Source organism: Perca flavescens, chromosome 14, assembly GCF_004354835.1.
Source record: "Perca flavescens isolate YP-PL-M2 chromosome 14, PFLA_1.0, whole genome shotgun sequence".
In the NCBI taxonomy this organism is placed as follows: Eukaryota; Metazoa; Chordata; class Actinopteri; order Perciformes; family Percidae; genus Perca; species Perca flavescens.
The window spans coordinates 34,098,100-34,113,506 of record NC_041344.1 but is presented as its reverse complement, the minus strand read 5'-3'; the positions used below and the strand labels follow the sequence as shown (position 1 = coordinate 34,113,506).

At 41.7% G+C, this 15,407-nt stretch overlaps 1 long non-coding RNA gene across 1 annotated transcript; it reads right to left on the bottom strand.

Annotated features, from left to right (window-relative positions):
* Nucleotides 1-7,877: 7,877 nt before the first annotated feature.
* Nucleotides 7,878-10,026, bottom strand: LOC114568198 (uncharacterized). Its single transcript, XR_003694253.1, has 5 exons — nt 9,770-10,026; nt 8,820-8,884; nt 8,533-8,711; nt 8,262-8,449; nt 7,878-8,155 (listed from the first exon to the last, which is right to left on the bottom strand). It is a non-coding gene; the product is annotated as an uncharacterized LOC114568198 (long non-coding RNA).
* Nucleotides 10,027-15,407: the final 5,381 nt, after the last annotated feature.

Here is a 15,407-nt window from a genome sequence, read left to right as displayed (position 1 = left end):
ACAGGGCCGGTTCGGGGTGTGATGAACAGTGGCAAATAATAGTCACATTAGAGAAAATAGAACAGTGACTTCGAAGGTCATCGTGGAAGTTCATGTCATAGCAGGGCACATCGTGTCATAGTGAGTAGTGCAGTCTCCTATACCGGATCCTGACTACTGCGTATGAACATCACAGCAGGGCATTGCGGGATGTAACGTGGCGCTGCAGAGCACGGGTGGATGCGGCGGATGCAGCAGGACGCGGCAGGACGCAGCTGGATGCAGCAGGACGCAGCAGGATGCGGCCGGGAATTGCAAAGAATTGCAGAGAAGAAGAAACATAAGGACTCCGGGGAGTAAACTCCCCAGAGCTAGGTTAGTAACAAGCAGTTCTGGGACAGGATGCATACAAAAGTAACAAGTAGAGATGAGAGAGCAGCTCAGTGTGTCATAGAAAGGAAGGAACTTCCCCGGCAGTCTAGAATTATAATAGCATAACTAAGAGAGGCAGGTTAAAGAGAGGAGCCTGGTCAGGCTAGAACTCTCCCCAACCGGATTGGGCTGTACTGGCCTGCCTCCCTCTACTCTCGCTATATTATTAATTATATAATAGATAAAACTGATGACTACGAAGAGAAGCAGGTGGGCCGGGTTAGGTGGACGCTGCAACTCCTCACTCCCTAACTATAAGCTCTATCAAAGAGGAGGGTTTTCAGTTTACTCTTAAATGTGGTGACGGTGTCTGCCCCCCGAACCCAAAGTGGGAGCTGGTTCCACAGGAGCGGAGCCTGATAGCTACTTTTAGAGACTCTAGGAACCACAAGTAGCTCTGCATTCTGGGAGCGTAGTGCTCTACTAGGACAACAAGGTGCTTGACCATTTAAGGCTTTGTAGGTCAGGAGGAGGATTTTAAATTCAATACTAGATTTCACAGGAAGCCAGTGCAGAGAAGCTAATACAGGAGAAATATGATCTCTTCTCTTGGTTCTCGTCAGAACACGTGCTGCAGCATTCTGGATCAGCTGGAGAGTCTTAAGGGACTTATTTGAGCAACCTGATAATAAGGAATTGCAGTAGTCTAGTCTAGAAGTAACAAATGCATGGACTAGTTTTTCAGCATTGTGTTGAGATAGGATATTCCTAATTTTGGCAATGTTACGAAGATGGAAAAAAGCTGTTCTGGAAGTTTGTTTTAAGTGGACGTTGAAGGATATATCCTGATCAAAAATAACTCCTAGATTTCTGACAGCAGTGCTGGAGGCCAGGGTAATACCATCCAGAGCAGCTATATTTGTAGATAATGAAGTTCGGAGGTGTTTGGTCCCATCACAATAACTTCAGTTTTGTTTGAGTTTAACATCAGGAAATTGTGGGTCATCCAGGATTTTATATCTTTGATACACGCTTGAAGTTTGGCTAACTGACCACTTTCGTCTGGCTTAATTGACAGATATAACAGGTGTCGTCTGCGTAACAGTGAAAGTTAATTGAGTGTTTCCTAATAATATAACCTAGAGGAAGCATATATAAGGAAAATAGAATTGGTCCAAGCACTGAGCCTTGAGGAACGCCATGGCTAACTTTAGCGTGCTTGGAGGGTTTATCATTAATGTTAACAAATTGGGATCGCTCAGAGAAATAGGACTTAAACCAGCTTAGTGCGATTCCTTTAATGCCAACTAAGTGTTCCAGTCTCTGTAACAGGATGGTATGGTCAATAGTGTCAAATGCAGCACTAAGATCTAGTAGAACAAGAATGGAGTCCTTTGTCTGAAGCAGTTAGAAGGTCGTTAGTAATTTTCACCAGTGCGTCTCTGTGCTATGATGCTTTCTAAATCCTGATTGAAAGTCATCAAATAAACTATTGCTATGTAGAAAATCACATAACTGATTAGCAACCACCTTCTCAAGGATCTTGGATAGAAAGGGAAGGTTAGATATAGGTCTATAGTTTGCTAAGACCTCAGGATCGAGGGTGGGTTTTTTCAGAAGAGGTTTTATCACAGCTATTTTAAATGACTGCGGCACATAACCTGTTAATAAGGACATATTGATCATATCTAGTAATGAAGTGTTTACCACGGGTAACGCTTCTTTGAGTAGTCTCGGTGGGATGGGGTCTAAGAGACAGGTAGATGGCTTAGCTGAGGATATCTTTAACATTAATTGTTGGAGGTCTATAGGATAAAAGCAGTCTAAGTATATGTCGAGACTAGTTGTTATTTCTAGCGGTCCTGCATTTAAAGGTGAACTGTTAGAAGTTGAGGGCAAAAGGTGATGAATTTTATCTCTAATTGTTATAATTTTATCATTAAAGAAGCGCATGAAGTCATCACTACTCAATGCTAGAGGAATAGATGGCTCAGTGCTGAAAAGAAACCTTGGGTTGTTCTTGTTTTCTTCTATTAGTGATGAGTAATAGTCTGATCTGGCCTTTCTTAGGGCCTTCCTATAGGTTTTGAGACTTTCTTGCCAATCCAAACGGGATTCTTCCACTTTGGTGGAACGCCACTTACTTTCGAGGTTTTGCGAGATTTGTTTTAATTTGCAAGTTTGGGAGTTATACCAAGGTGCTAGTTTCCTTTGCTTCATCATCTTCTTTTTTAGGGGAGCAACACAGTCTAAGGTCGTCTGTAGGCAAGTCGTTGCACCGTCTACAAATGTATCAATTTGAGAGGGACTGAGGTTAACATAAAGGTCCTCTGTTATATGAAGGCATGGCATAGAGTTGAATGCTGTTGGAATATCTTCCTTAAATTTAGCTATAACACTGTCGGATAGGCATTTAGTGTAGAAGCTTTTATCTAATTTAGTATAGTCAGGTAGTAAGAATTTGAAAGTAATTAAAGAATGATCTGATAATACCGAATTCTGCGGAAATATTATTAAATCCTCAATTTCAATACCATATACCAGCACAAGGTCGAGGGTGTGGTTAAAACAGTGCGTCGCCTTGTGCACACTCTGACTGAAACCGATTGAATCCAATAATGAGTTCAAAGCAGTATTAAGGCTATCATTGTCAACGTCCACATGGATATTAAAATCACCTACAATAAGTACTTTGTCTGATTTAAGGACTAAACATGATAAAAACTCTGAGAATTCAGATAAAAATTCAGAATACAGACCTGGAGCCCTGTAAATAACTACGAATATAATTGGCTGTAATGTTTTCCATTTTGGATGTTGAAGATTAAGAACAAGACTTTCAAAAGGAGTTATAATTTAGTTTAGGTTTAGGAGTAATTAACAGGCTTGCATCAAAGATGGCTGCAACTCCCCCTCCTCTGCCTGAGCCTTTAGGAATTTGAGTATTAATATGACTGGGAGGAGTGGCTTCATTTAGACTGACATATTCTTCATGGCCCAGACAGGTTTCAGTAAGACAAAATAAATCAATGTTATTATCTGATATCAAATCGTTTACCAATACTGCTTTAGAAGACAGAGATCTAATATTTAATAGTCCACATCTAATTTTCCTATTTTGTTCTATCGTTGCAGTCGTTTTAATTCCAATTAGGTTGTTAAGTATAGCGCATCTTCTGTTTACCTTTGATTTAACCAATCTGATTCGGGGGACAGACACCGTGCTTATTAGACTATGAGTGGGTGACTGCTCCAACGGAAGCACAGGGGGGCGCGTAGTACTGCACCCCTGATTACTAATATCAAACTTGGGTTGTCATGGTTTATGTCTGATAAACTCGGTCAGATGTTTTGATATGAGAGCGGCTCCGTCCCAGGTGGGATGGATGCCGTCTCTCTCCATCAGACCAGGCTTTCCCCAGAACGCCCTCCAGTTATTCACATAGCCCACATCATTAGCTGGGCACCCCCCCGACAACCAGCGGTGGAAGGATGACGTACGGCTGTACATTTCATCATTGGTCAGGTTTGGAAGGGGTCCAGAGAACACTACTGAGTCCGACATTGTCTTTGCGTATGCACAAAGTGACTCAACATTAATTTTAGTGATCTCTGATTTACAACCATTACCCCCTACGTGAAGTATGATCTTACTGTATTTACGGTTCTTTTTAGCCAGCAGCTTTAGATGGGTTTTTATATCGCCCGTCTCTGGCCCACGGGGACACATATGACTGTAGCCGCCGGGGCTGCCGGCTTCATATATCGCAGTATAGAGCTCCCAATAACCAGAGTTGGCTTCTCAGCGGGTGTATCACTGAGTAGGGAGAAACTGTTGGAGAGGCGAAGATGCTCCGGTTTAGAGCGACCGTTATCATGTGCACTCCCTGGTCTAGATCTAACGCTACGCTTCCCTCGGACAGTCACCCACTCGCCCGGCTGCTTGGGGTCTGCCGGGGGACAGCTAGCAGAAGCTACAGAAGCTACAGTATGTTGGCCCACATTAGCTACATGGCGCTGGCTAGCTACAGAAGCATACGATTCTGATTCCATGGTGCGGAGCCGTGCCTCAAATTCACTAAGCCTTGCCTCCAGATCAGCGAATATACTACATTTATTATCACTAAAGGAGGCAGAGGAATAGCTAAACATTTGACACACAGAGCAAGAAAGAGCAGGAGAGGGAGAGGAATTACTATTACCATTGCTAATGGCTAAGCTTAATTAGCTAACAGCGTTTTAACAATTGTAAATTCAGCGAGTCAGTCGCTGTAAATGAAGCTAAATATAAGTGCTTGAGTAGAACAATTGTAATTCAAATGCAATCCAGGCAAATAGCCGCTAATTTAAACAATAAAGCAGAGTTGAGTAAGTTTTTGCTGGAGCAGCAAACTAGCGTTTGTAACACGGGAACACCGGAAGTGACACAATACACTTACCTTACACGTCAGCACGTCCAATAATGGCAACTCTATTCTTTGTGATACTCAACATAAGTACAGGTGCCCCTCAAGGCTGTGTAGGCTCTCCCTTACTTTTTATAATATACACAAATGATTGTAGAAACATCTATAGGAATAACCACATTATTACATTTTCAGATGATACGGCCATACTTAGTCTACGTACAAAAGACTCAGACATTGCTATCTATAAACAGAAGATAGAGGAGGTAGTGAAGTGGTGCAACTGGCATAACCTGCCGCTTAATGTAAATAAAACCAAAGAAATTATTTTTGACCCGAGGTCTATAGGAGATCACAGCACACTCCAAATTGAAGCTGTACTTGTTGAGCAGGTAACAAAATATAAGTATTTAGGCATACTCTTAGACTGTCAGTTGTTGCCCCATCAAGTGGATTATGTTTGCCCAAAGATATGGCAGCGTCTATATTTTTAAGACGACTTAGAATTCATGGAGTGGACAATATATATATACAGTGGAAATAAGTATTTGACCCCTTGCTGATTTTGCAGGTTTGCCCACTTACAAAGAATGCAAAAATCTACAATTTTAATCATATGTACATTCTAACAGTGAAAGACAGAATCCCAAAGAAAATTCCAGAAAATCACATCATATGAATTTATTAAAATTGATAACCATCTGATGAGGAAAAACAAGTATTTGACCCCCTGGACAAACAGCAAGTATTCTGGCTCCTACAAGCCAGTTAGTCTTTCTTTAAGACACAGCCCCAATCCGAACCAATTATCTACATCAAATACACCTGCCTCACCTCGTTACCTGTATGTAAGACACCTGTCAACACCCAAACAACCAGCATCCAACATCACCACCATGGGCAAGACCAAAGAGCTTTCTACGGACATCAGGGACAAGATTGTTGATCTGCACAAGGCTGGGATGGGCTACAAGAGAATCGGAAAGCAACTTGGAGAGAAAAGATCAACTGTCGGTGCAGTTATCAGGAAATGGAAGAAGCACCACACCACCGCCAACCTCCCTCGGTCTGGGCCTCCACACAAGATCTTGCCTCGTGGGGTGTCCCTGATCATGCGAACGGTGAGGAATCATCCCAAAACCACAAGGGGGGAACTGATGAATCAACTGAAGGCAGCTGGGACCACAGTTACAAAAAGAAACGGTTGGTAACACACTACGCCGTCATGGATTGAAATCCTGCAGCGCACGCAAGGTCCCCCTGCTCAAGAAGAAACATGTACAGGCCCGCATGAAGTTCGCCATTCACCACCTGGACGACTCAGAAGAGGCCTGGAAGAAGGTGATGTGGTCAGATGAGACCAAAATAGAACTTTTTGGCCTCAACTCGTCGTGTTTGGAGGGCAAAGAACACCGAGTACAACCCAAAGAACACCATCCCCACCGTCAAGCATGGTGGTGGCAACATCATGCTTTGGGGGTGCTTTTCAGCCAAGGGGACGGGACAACTCCATCGTATTGAGGGGAGGATGGACCCGGGGCCATGTATCGTGGAATTCTGGACCGACATCTCCTTCCCTCAGTGAGAGAGCTGAAGATGGGTCGAGGATGGGTGTTTCAGCACGACAACGACCCTAAGCACACCGCCAAAGCAACAAAAGAGTGGCTGAAGAAGAAGCACATCAAGGTTCTGGAGTGGCCTAGCCAGTCTCCAGACCTGAATCCGATTGAAAATCTTTGGAGGGAGCTTAAAATTCGAGTTGCCAGGCGACAACCTCGGAACCTGAATGATTTGGAGGCTGTCTGCAGGGAGGAGTGGGCCAACATCCCTGCCGAAATGTGCACAAACCTTGTCACCAACTATAAAAACCGTTTGACATCTGTGCTGGCCAATAATGGCTTTTCTACAAAATATTAACATGCTGTTTGTCCAGGGGCTCAAATACTTGTTTTTCCTCATCAGATGGTTATCAATTTTAATAAATTCATATGATGTGATTTTCTGGAATTTTCTTTGGGATTCTGTCTTTCATTGTTAGAATGTACATATGATTAAAATTGTAGATTTTTGCATTCTTTGTAAGTGGGCAAACCTGCAAAATCAGCAAGGGGTCAAATACTTATTTCCCCCACTGTATACATATATATATGTACATTTTCATTATATCTTTTAATGGGACAACACTGAAGAAATTACACTTTGCTACAATGTAAATTATTAAGTGTACAGCTTGTATAACAGTGTAAATGTGCTGTCCCCTCAAAATAACTCAACACACAGCCATTAATGTCTAAACCGCTGGCAACAAAAGTGAGTCCACCCCTATGTTAAATTCCCATAGAGGCAGGCAGATGTTTATTTTTAAAGGCCAGTTATTTCACGGATCCAGGATACTATGCATCCTGATAAAGTTCCCTTGGCCTTTGGAATTAAAATAGCCCCCCCCCCCACATCATCACATACCCTTCACCATACCTAGAGATTGGCATGGGGTACTTTCCATAAGATCATCTCTCAATGCAAATCAAACACTTAAAAATGATGGGTTAAAAATAACCCAACTTGGGTTGTTTTATAACCCAACCGCTGGATCACTATTGCACCGGACCAACAGTAGTTAATTTGACCCAGCAAGATGGGTTGGTCATTTTTAACCCAACAGATGAGTTAAATATTCTACCCAAATGCTGGGTCAAATTAATTACAATTCTGGGTTGATCCAACTACATATTTGTTATATAGTGTACCCAAATGCTGGGTCAAATTAATTATAATTCTGGGTTGATTCAACTACATATTTGTTATATAGTGTACCCAAATGCTGGGTCAAATTAATTATAATTCTGGGTTGATTCAACTACATATTTGTTATATAGTGTACCCAAATGCTGGGTCAAATTAATTACAATTCTGGGTTGATTCAACTACATATTTGTTATATAGTGTACCAAAATGCTGGGCAAAATTAACCCATATGCCAGAAAATAAATTGCAATAAAACTGTTAAACTACAAACCTAGAACAGAATACATGCTAGATGTATGCATATATTATTTAATAAACACTTAAACAATACAAAAACAAAACAACATAATGGAATCTTTGAAAAAAAGTTATTATATCAACAATATAGTGGAACTGGTGCAGTTCATATCACTCAGGTAGGAAAACATTCAGAGCAAAACAACAATTACGAATGAACTGGCTGAACAGGTCTATAGTGAACAAATTCAAATTCCTATTAAAAAGCTGCTATTAAGAGCCATTAGCTCTACTTGCAAGCAAGTATTCTACTTTGAATAAACTTTACCATTTTAGACTCCCCTCCTGGCATTTCATGTGACCAAGTTTCAAACAACTTTGATGCAGCATCCCCATGCAGGACAAGCCTGTGCAATCTATAAAATGGAAAACACATTTTTAAAACCAATTCAATGTGGCACACTAATAAAACATTATAAACAATGCATCCTTATATGTAAGATCATATTTCCCTATACCTACCATGCCTTTGGTCATTAGGTGAGGGAACTCTTCGAGGATCTGATCGATGGTCCAATTGTTGTCCCTAATCCACTTGGCCCTGTAGACTGCTGTGTTCGGCATGTAGTTCTCTATCTGGCTGAGGGGCTGAGAATTATTTCTCAAGCATTCTTTAAGCTGTGACCCACGTTCGTCTGATATGGTACATTCTGTAAAAAAGAACAAGAAAGTTGTCATTCACTGAAATATGGATGTTTTGCTTCATCAAATCATTTTTCAGTTTAATAATTACCTGGTATGAGAGCCCTTGCAAGAGCGCCATCATCTGGCGTTTGTGGTGGTGTCTGTGCCGTGCTCTGCGACCTGCTGGTTGATCTCAGCCGCTTCCTGACGTTCCGCAGCCTTTCCTCCAGGAATCCAGTGGCCGGCTCTATTTATCTATTGGAGTCACTTTGACATATTACGTGGAAGCTATTGAAAAAAAAGAGGAAATTATATTTCATAAGAATTCATGTCTGAAAAGGGCTTTAGTAGCAATGCAGACTTGATATGCTGTGGATGGGAAAACATATTTCTTACCTTTTAAATCTTTCGACAAGGTCTGGCACTCTGTCAAAGTGTTAATGACAAAGCTATCCATTGATCTGAAACAAACACAAAAAGAGCAATGTAAAAGCAATGCAGACTAACAGCAGAATGTAATCCAATGTGAAGATAACAGCCATTTTATTTAGCATTACAATCCTCCCTCACTACAATTCATATGACAAATTGCATGCATGTGAATTGTTTTTACCTTTTTACAAGAATATTTGTGGCTGCTCAAAGCATAGCCTTCAGGGCACGAGTGTCAGTACAACAGTACAGCAGTGGTTCCCAAACTTTTTATTATATATATATATAACCCTTAACTCAAGTGGCCCTTGTCGTTTGCCAGGCCGCCATTTTAAATAAGCATTTGTTCTTATCTATTGTGGGTCACCACATTACTTAAATAAATGCACATAAATGCATTTAGTCAGACATATCAGGTTATCTCACTGTTTTAACATACTTTCATCAGTCATACACTGTTATGCCTTCACATTTCACATTAAAAGCTTCAGGAAAAACAAGCGCGTTCATTTATAGCCAGTTAAAATAATATAGCTAGCAAAGCAACTAACTGACAGCCTTTTGGCTAGTAAACTATCTAGCTAGCTAGCTAAACTATCTAGCTAGCTAGATAGATAGTTTGTTAACTGGCGAATCACCTGGCTAGCTTGAAACTAGCTGGCAAATTAGCCTGGTGAACTCAATAAACATGACCATATGCCCATGGGCATTATGAACTTGTTTCATTAATTCATTAATATAATTCAGACCAAACGGATAAGCTGTATGCTATCCATGCTTCCATGATAACGGCTAAATGGCTAACGTTAGCTAGCTACGTTGTTAGCCAAACTAACCAACTAGCCTCACAATAAAAAGATAGTAATTTAATAGGTAACGCAACACAATTAGACATGTAGCTAGTGTACACAAACCTTTTATTATGTATTTGCCTCGTTGGATGACCAGACTGGTTCTCTGCTGTGACAAGCGCTCGGTGTGTGGACTCTGGTGATGATCTGATGACGTTCAAAGCACAAACAACCCAAGTGCTGGGTCAACCGATGTATGTTGGGTTGATGGATTTTGACTCAACGCATGAGTTGCACAAAATAACCCAACTTCCATATAAATAACCCATAATGGGTAAAACATTTCATAACCCAGCGGTTGGGTAGATGAAATAACCCAGCATTTTTTAAGGTGTAGCTATTAGGCTAACCGACATAAAACCATGCCAATCTCTGCACACTGTCATAAAAACGTGACTCTCCCCCCCCCCTTCTCACTCTGGTCATGTGCATTTGTTTTCAAAGAAGCCGGCGAACGCACAGAGCCGTGTCCACTGAGGTTTTTCTCTCCCGGGTCAGTAACATTATTCTTTTTTCCTACAACGGCCGTAGAACACTGTCGGAGCAGAAGCAACTTGCGTTTGCCAACATCAAGCTGACAAGAAACTCTGTGGCAGAGAAAGTTTCTGATCAAAGATACTTACAAGTGCAACAGCAAGAACGCCAGGTCAGCATCGGATTTTCAGGCTTCTGTTTGTCTCAGTCCTCGTGTCTGACTCCTCTCTCGGTCAGTCTGCCGTTTCCTCTTTCTCTGTTCCTCCGACAACGCTTTCCTAGCTTTCTGCTTCTTTTTAGCTGGCTCAGCCATGATGATATGTATGTGTGCGGTGCCGTGAAGCAATTCGTTACATCGCAAGACCTGATATCACGCCATACTTCCTGACGCTGAGGAGGCTCGCCGGCCCAAAGTTGCAAGGGTGGTTTTTCAGCTCACAGGCGCTAGGGGGAAGCGAGACGACCACCATTCAATCCGAAAAAAGTGATATAACCATTCCAATGACTCTGAAGCTGTTCAGTTAAGGTAAATTAAGCTAAAAAAACTGCATAGTTCCCCTTTAAAAATCCACATCATGAACTAACCACAGACACTTGCCTGAATCACGGACTCACAGCACTGGAAAGGATGTTTGGCGTTATTTTAAACGAACGGAAAACACTGATATTTGAAACTGCCAATTAGATAAATGTACTTATTAATCGAAGGTCAAGCACCTCTTTATGGCACATTTTTCTTGAAATCAACCATGTCTTTTAAACTAACCTAAATAAATTCATTTAAATAATTTTTTTCTATTAGATTAAAGAGTTTTTTTTTCTCTCCAGGAAACGTCCTGGGAAATTAGGAAGAAATTACAGCCCAGTAAAATAAACCATTAGTGTTTCTCCTAACATGAAGTTCTAAAGTTTTTGCTGAACTACAAACAGTCAAATTTAAATAAGTACATAATAATAATAAAGTACTCTCTTAAGTATTTAACAAGTTGCTAAAAATTCCAAATCCCAGAACAAGGAATGTAACTAAGTACATTTACTCAAGTACTATACTTAAAGTGACTAAATGTAACTTTTTAATGTTTCTAAAGCTCTATCATTTTGCATACACTGAACAGTCTTAAATGACCTGTAACAGCAAACGAGACTAACAGTGAAAAGAACCCTATTTTTAAAGAGTTTTTGGTAAGGATTTTTCCCGCAAAGAATGATTTTCGGCAGGTAGACGATGCTACAGTTTACACATTCTGACGGGTCACAGATTTCTTTGTAACACCGGAAAAGCCTGTGTTAGTGTATGTCAGCGGAGCCAGGTATAAGGAAGCAGGAGATGTCCTTATATAGGCCTTATTGCTTTTTAATGTAATTTTAGAAGTTATCTGTTGTAGTTATGGCTGATATTGGGGCAGCACCATCACAGGAAAGAAGGAAATTAAACGAAGAACTAAAAGATAAAAGGGAAAGGGAAAGACAACAATAACGTGAGTCAACATCGGTCGGGCTTTCAACAGATGGAGACAATTACGGGATTGTAAATGATTTAAAGGTCCAATATGTAATATTTGTACTGTAATAAATCCCAAAATGACACCAATGCCTCATCAGATATTAAGGAAACATGTTAAACTGAAATACTATCTTTTCTGACAACAATGCTAATGTCAGTATTTTTTCTTTTTGAAATTTACATTCCGTGACGGAATTTATGTTTATGTTTTGATCTGTGTGTTGTTATCAACGGCCCAGTTTGACAGGCAGGCCGGGTTGCCAGATATACCTGTAAATACGTAAACCCAGCGCGCTACAGCTGTAACGGTAGTACAGCCATGAAAGCAGCAAACAAACGCACAGGATCAACGGAGATAGATTTCTACATGACATAAAAAAAGAAAACAGCATGTTTCTAACAGTTGCGTGACCAGAGATGTAACAACCCCCTGGTAAATATTGGAGATGTATTTGAAAGATGGAGACAGCTTGGATCCCAAAAGGACGCAGAGTTGGCTTATTTTCTCCTGAACAGGTAAGCATTAGCTTCAGGCTAATTTATCACAGCTACTAGGGATGGGCATTTTTTGTCATTTCAACATTTGTGTACTCACATTGAATTATATAGCTAGAGTAACCGAGTTGGTTACTCAATTGAGACAGCCAGTAAAGTGATCCCGACTGGTCCTGGCTAACGCCGCCATGCTAACCCTGCTAACTGTTAACGTTACCGGGAGGACCAGGCATGCAGCCCATGGCTGTTTACAACGTGTAGTTTAGCGGCTGGAGCCGACAACGGTGAGTTATTTTAAGCCACGAGAGGGGGGCTGTAAATCGGAAAGAGAGGACTGTGAGTTTGCAGTGTGTTTAGCGATTGTTGACGTAATTCTAAGCCAATGAAGTGTGTTCCGTCGGCAAGGTAGTGGTATTTTTAGCGTTTCGTATTGTAATTCTAAGCCGAGGAAGTGTGCCTGACTGGCGTGTGGAGAGGACAATGAGGTTGTTGTGTTTTTAGCGGTTCATACTGTCATTTTAAGCCGAATAAGTGTGTCTGTCAGTTGGTTACAGAGCTCAGCGTGAGCACGGGCTTTTAGGACTGTCAATATAGCTAGCATCTACCGTTAGCTACTCTGCTGTGCTGTGGAGTAATGTCTGGCTATGTGAGACTAGCATCTACTGTTAGCTACTCGGCTGTGCTGTGGAGTAATGTCTGGCTATGTGAGACTAGCATCGAACGTTAGCTACTCCGCTGTGCTGTGGAGTAATGTCTGGCTATGTGAGACTAGCATCTAACGTTAGCTACTCCGCTGTGCTGTGGAGTAATGTCTGGCTATGTGAGAAAAGCGTCAGCATTGTTGTGAATGCTGCGGTCTCAGCCTGGCAACCCCCGTGAACTTGGAGTCTGGGCAGGAGGGGGCGGGGGAGACGACTCTCCAGTATTTTGAATTGGTAGTGTAGTAACAATTTTAACCGCTAGCTGCCAATATTACATACAATATTATATATTGCACCTTTAAAACCCCGAATTGGCCCTCAGGTATGTAATATGTCTATTTCATTCATAAAATAACTTTACAGTGCGCGATGTGGTTGTACGTCAGTAGCCCACATATAATTACGTCCCCCTTCCATTTAGCTGGACGTTTTCCCATTACTCCGTGTTTGTGTTGTTCTACTATTTTCTTTCCCCCTGTCCCCTGTGACGATACTTGTGTAAAGCATCCTTGGGTCTCATGAAATGCACTATATTATTCTAATTTATTTTCATGTTGATTGCTACAACAAACTCTTAATGCTTTGGCTCGTGACATCCGGTTTAGCTCACGAGACATCCAAAGTAGACTAAGTTACCGTATGCAACACTGGAAATGCAGCGATGCATCTGTAACTTATTCTCTTATTGTAAATTAATGATTTTCTGTCTGAGCAAAACAGTCATCGTGATTACATGACCTCCCGGTAACTCTAACTCAGTAATCTAGACAGCAGGTGTGGTAAAAACACTACCGCTTTAGTCCAAAGGGGTCGCTAGAATCAACACAGACTGCAAGTTACATATAGACACTTTAAAGTGATTATATTATGCTCATTTTCAGGTTCATAATTGTATTTAGAGGTTATATCAGAATAGCTTTACATGGTTTAATTTTCAAAAAACACCATATTTTTGTTGTACTGCACATTGCTGCAGCTCCTCTTTTCACCCTGTGTGTTGAGCTCTCTGTTTTAGCTACAGAGTGAGACATCTCACTTCTGTTCCATCTTTGTTGGGAGTTGCACATACACAGTACCTAGGTAAGGACTACTAGCCAGTCAGAAGCAGAGTATGAGGGCATGCCCTGACAGTACCTAGGTAAGGACTACTAGCCAGTCAGAAACAGAGTATGATGGTGTGCCCTGACAGTACCTAGGTAAGGACTATTAGCCAGTCAGAAGCAGAGTATAAGGGCATGCCCTGACAGTACCTAGGTAAGGACTACTAGCCAGTCAGAAACAGAGTATGATGGTGTGCCCTGACAGTACCTAGGTAAGGACTACTAGCCAGTCAGAAGCAGAGTATGAGGATGTGCCCTGACAGTACCTAGGTAAGGACTACTAGCCAGTCAGAAGCAGAGTATGAGGGCGTGCTACGCTAGCAGCTAGGCGAGCATTATAACGTGTGTTCCAAAGTGACCACGTTTGTCTCTGAAGTAAAGGCTGGACTACAATAGAGCTGTTTGGAGCAGTTGGTGAACAGTGTTTTCTGTTGGAGATGGTAAGGCCCTTTGGGGGGGGGGACTTTGGGATTTTTCACTTTGTAAACTTATAATGTGCACAAAAAAGATATATAACACAATAAAGGAAAGGGACAAAGCCAAAAAGCATAATATGAACACTTTAACTACAAATGTTGAGGTACTTGTACTTTACTTGAGTCTTTTCTTTTCATGCCACTTTCTACTTCTACTCCGTTACATTTCAGAGAGAAATATTGTACTTTTTACTCCAGTATGTTGTATTTGTATTTGTGCTTTTTGTGGCACTGCAGATGTAAATTAGCTAAGGCTAACTCTGGTGCAATGCATCAAATGGTCTCATTTATGTTTTAATTGCACATTGTCCCTTACAAATATAATTGAAACTTGAAACTTGACTACATTCATCTGACTGCTTTAGTTACTAGTTACTATACACATTAAGATTTATCCATCCATCCATCCATCTTCGTCCACTTATCCGGTATTGGGTTGCGGGGGGGAGCAGCTCCAGCAGGGGACCCCAAACTTCCCTTTCCCGAGCAACATCAACCAGCTCCGACTGGGGGATCCCGAGGTGTTCCCAGGCCAGGTTGGAGACATAATCCCTCCACCTAGTCCTGGGTCTTCCCCGAGGCCTCCTCCCAGCTGGACGTGCCTGGAACACCTCCCTAGGGAGGCACCCAGGGGGCATCCTTACCAGATGCCCGAACCACCTCAACTGGCTCCTTTCGACGCGAAAGAGCAGCGGCTCTACTCCGAGCTCCTCACGGATGACTGAGCTTCTCACCCTATCTCTAAGGGAGACGCCAGCCACCCTCCTGAGGAAACCCATTTCGGCCACTTGTACCCTGGATCTCATTCTTTCGGTCATGACATTAAGATTTGTTGCACACAAAAACACGTTTTATAATTAATTAAACTACCCAACAATATAACGGCCTACAAGTCGAGCTGAAATGATAGATGATTAAACACACAGCTGGTAAACAGAACTGTTTGGATCG